The sequence below is a fragment of the Triticum dicoccoides genome, chromosome 7A, assembly GCF_002162155.2.
Source record: "Triticum dicoccoides isolate Atlit2015 ecotype Zavitan chromosome 7A, WEW_v2.0, whole genome shotgun sequence".
NCBI lineage: Eukaryota > Viridiplantae > Streptophyta > Magnoliopsida > Poales > Poaceae > Triticum > Triticum dicoccoides.
The window spans coordinates 58,257,680-58,262,499 of record NC_041392.1 but is presented as its reverse complement, the minus strand read 5'-3'; positions in this window follow the sequence as shown (position 1 = coordinate 58,262,499).

Sequence of the window (4,820 nt, the reverse complement as noted above, 5' to 3'; positions counted from 1 at the left end):
CTCACACATTATAAATAAAAGTAAAACACACTCCATCATCTTTCCCACCCGCCAAATTAAATATTCCATCAGTTTCAAAATATAAAGGGCACTAATTATTTGCAAAGTCAAATTTCTTTAACTTTGACCAAGTTCAGAGCAAAAAAAATATCGATATCCACAATATTAAACAAAAAAGTATGAAAATTCATTCCATGATGAATCTAATCATACCGATTTGATATTATGAATTTTGATACATTTCTCTATAAATTTGATCAAACTTAAAAGGTTTGACTTTTTAAAAAAGTAACACACGTTATAATTTGAAATAGAGTGAGTAATTTTTTTACGAAACCAAATAACACTAACGGCACAGCAAAGTGCGTCAAACCATTCTTGTAAGGGTGTAGTCACATAGATAGTCACGTAGATTTGGAGCTTGTAGTAACGGAGGAGTAATCTGCTGTAATTTGGGGCTTGTAACACACACTCTATTCTCCTCTTACTTTCTTTATATAGTCATTCTTCTTTTACCTGGTAGATTAGGCAAATCTTTTGCCTCTGCTTAAAGAAAAACACTGGGTGTGGCATTTTTTTGTCCCTCACCTGATTTATTTGTAATGAAATTTATTAATTTTACTCACAATTGTTTATACTAATATGTAAATATGGATGTGTGTATCGTGAAGATGAAGTGGCGGGAAAGTGATCCTCCTTTTCCACACAAAAGAGCATCAAGATTCAATCCTGTTGAAAACTCACCAAAACTTCCTTTCATTTTTCTCCCTACCCCTAAATAGTTAGAGCAAACTCTCCCCACTAGACTTCATCGACGATCCCGTGGATTTTCCTCCCCTCTCCTGCCGCTCCGGCAACCGGTGGCTGGAGGGGAATTGCAGTGCCTCCGCTTCGGTTAGTAGTTTATGTTAGGGTTTTTTTGTCCTCGCAGGTGCGGCGCTCGGGCGGATGGCGACGCTACTTCTTCGAGTTTGTCTTTCGGTCTCCGATCCTCATCAAGTTCGTTGGTTCGTCCGGACGTGGTCGATGGAGCTCTGGGGTAGATTCATGTTGTCTCCTTGGGAGGGGGTGATGTTAGGGTTTCTTGTTATGGGGTGAGATTTGGTCTTAGGTACTTCAGAACTATGCAAGGGTTCAACAGGGACGACTGCGGCACCATGACGCTGGTCCTTAGGGTCACATGCATGAATAATTCATGACTGTGATCGACAAGATCAGGCAGGCTCCGATAGGGGAGCAGCGACGCGACGCGTTGATGGCTCATTCTAGCGGCAGTAGTGGTTGCTAGGTGGTCTTGGAATCTCGATGTAATTTTTATTTTGTTTGAGATATTTTGTACTTTTGATGAACTTTGATAATAGATCTGAATTATTTTCGCCAAAAAATGTTACAACATCTACAATCACACATTTCAAAAGTGACCCCTGATATGTTCTCGGACACGTCCGCGCACATCTGCGGACAGGGCATAGTCACCCTTTATTTGTCTGCTGCTGCAAGCACAAACCTCAAGTCTCACCATCTATTTCTTTTTATACTACATCATGCAACGTTAAATCAAGCCACATACTATCCTAGTTCTACTCGTTGGAGGAGATGCAGACCGCCTCCATGCTGGAATGACCGGCCTCATGGTCATTGGCCCCTGCCCATGACATCCTTCGCGAGTGATGGCAGCTGTGCGTCCTGCAGGCGGAGACGGACACCGTGCTTGCAGAGGTGGAAGAAGAGGAGGCGCAAGGATCACGGATGTTGTCAGTTCCATGTTGGTCGCGCTGCTAGCATGGTTTGTGCCTAGCCGCAACGACCACGAGGCCGACCCATCCATGTCCGGCGACGTCCACATGACAGACTCTGGCCGGAAAGAGTTGGAGTTGGGACACCAACATGGACAAGTCTCGTGTCCCATGTGAGCTGTGTCCCATGTCATATTCTTCCCCTCCCGCAACTTCACTTCACAGAGCCCGTGGCCATTGAACTTGCTGGACATGGGGAAGACAGATGCAGAACACGAACGCTCCATGATCGATAAATATTTAGACTGGGATAAAAAGGTGTCGTCTGTTTTCGTTTAATTGAAATATATCTAAAATGTAATTATTTTGATCCGGTTTGAATGAAAATCATTTGGTTTGTATGAACTTTATCTTGTTTGTTTAAATTCTATCTGAGATGTTTCTGAAGTTTGATCATTGGATGGCCTGCTCGTAAACAGATATTGTATCTGTTTTAGGGGCCGGTGTTGGAGATGCCCTTAGTTTAGTCTTTTTTTGTATGCTCTGGCACATGTAAGATGAGTGATGGCAGAATGCTCTGGCACATGTAAGATGAGTGATGGCAGATGCACCAGAGTTGTACAAATACTAGTAGTATTCTTTTAGGGGCTGGCGTTGGAGGTGCTCTTCTTTTTTGCATGCTCTGGCACATGTAAGATGAGTAGTGATTGCAGATGAACCAGAGTTGAACAAATACTAGTAGAATCCATTTATTCAAAAATACTGGCTGGATTACATGGTAACTTCATCAGATAAGTGCTCGCACCGATAGAAGCGCAAGGCCTGATCTGCATCGCCTTGCCTCTCTCGCTGAACATTGTTGAGAAACAGTATAACGAGGCTAGCTACACGCATCCATAGCGATTTGACTGTCTCGGCCGTCGGATTCTCAAACCTATGATCCAGATTAAATTCGGGCGTCATTCCTCGCCCGCTCGCGTCGCGCGCCGTCTCGCGGGCCGCTACTCCGCGGAGCGGCCTCCTCTTTTTGTCCCTAATTGGGCTGGCCCACTTATTCCCACTCCCACGCTAACAGCCTAGGTTACCTAGGCCCCCGAACGAACAGTTCCCATCTGTTCCTCCGCCTCGCCGTCGTTCCTCCTCTCGATGCGGCGGCGTTACTCCCTCCTCGATGCACCATGGATCGGCGGCATTATGTCGCGGGACTGTTTCAGCGCCCGTACGGTCTAACCCCCATCCCCTCTACACTTCCTCCATAGCCCCTTCGTTCCTGTTTTTATTTTTTCAGCCTTGCAGCGTTCACGTATTTAATGGCGGCTGCGGCGGCCTTCCGCGCCGTCGGCTTCCACCACCGGCTATCGTCCTCCATACCTTGCAGCTCTACCACACGCCCCTTCCCCTCCCGTAACCGAAGCTGAAACTGCCGCCTTCAAGGCCCACTGTCTACCTCCTATGATAATGGTGATGATGGTGATTAACTTCAGGGGTGATGATGGTGATTAATTTTCCCTGTTGGTGTGTTACCCCTACCGCCCCTTCTTCCTTATATATTATGCCTCCCAACATCCCTTCCTTCCTGCCATTTGTGTCGTCTGTCCGCCATGCCTGTTGCTTAGGTCTGTTCTTGCTATATATTCATCTTACTCCTAATTCTCCTACATGTTTTCATATGTACGGAACGTCCTTCCTTCCTTGCAGGTTCGCAGTGCTCATTCATTTGGGATTTCCGGGTTGGAATTGCTCCGGGCTTCGTGCATTACACCCAATTGCAACCATGGCTTCTGGACAGGTTCCACATCTAACTCATTCTTACATACTGTTGCTTTTTCATTATTATGTTTTATTTGTTACTGTGATTTCAGTTGTACTTCGATGCGATTTGTTTGATTTTCGTTCCAACTTGCCACATCCATTTTGGTTGTTTCCTTTCCTTTCTTTCAGATACCGTATAATCTGTTTGTGAGATGTGCTGAACCTAAGTAGAATAAAAATGCCTAAACGTTCTCAAATACAATCCTGTGAAAGCGATGCACGCCAGCCACCTTGCGCTAGTGGGCCAAGTAGAGTCCTGCCCCAATGTAAGAGGGCAAGGATTAACGAACCACTTACTATGCACAGTTCAATTGGACGGCCGAAAAGAAAGAGTATGTTAATTCACCTCTACTTATGCTGCTTTACAGCATTTTCTTTACCTTGATAATCATGTTCTATACTGCCGTATAAACCAGGAGATGAATTCTTCCCTCAATACTCCGTGCAACACGCAAGGGAAAATCGTGCTGCTCGCATCAAATTAAGGAAGCAGTTAAAAATGGTGCGCAACGGGCCACCATCCGATCCCAATGGACAACCCCGTTTACCCCTTGATGTTGAGTCCATCGATGCCCTTAAAGGTTTCACCATATTACTGCCACTTCCCACATATCATGCAACCTATTTCTCCCGTTAAATCTGACTTTGCCCTCTTGCTGGTTATTCCAGCTACTTACCGTGGCCGGTCGAATCTTGGTTCCCCGTGTTTTAGATGCCGACACTGTGATGCAGCTTTCTGGTGGGAAGAACGAATCCACAAGAATTGTAGTTGGCTAAAGAGAAATGTTGAGTTCAACCGCTGCTGCAGTGCTGGCCGTGTTAAAATTTCAGCCTTCCAGCCACCTTCCCCAGTCCTTGCATGCTTGATGCGTTTCAATGGAGACCAGGAGAGCCGTGAATTCATGAACCACATACGACAATACAATTGCCTATTTAATTTCACATCTCTTGGCTCTCAAATAGACAAAAGTATCAATGACGGTACTGGTCCATATGTATTCCGAATAAGCGGACTGGTACACCATAAGATAGGTTCATTAATTCCTCCAACAGGCGAAAAGCCCAACTTTGCCCAATTATACATCCATGATCAAAATGCTGACAAAGAAATTGAAAGTAGAATAAGTGCTTCGTGTGATGATGGTGATTTGGATGGTGGCTTAGATCAAAAAATAATAAAAATTCTCTTAACCATGTTAGAGCAGACATGTGCGGCCGTACGAGCCGCAGTGTAGTTTATTGCGCACTACTAATGGATCTTTTATAGCGTAA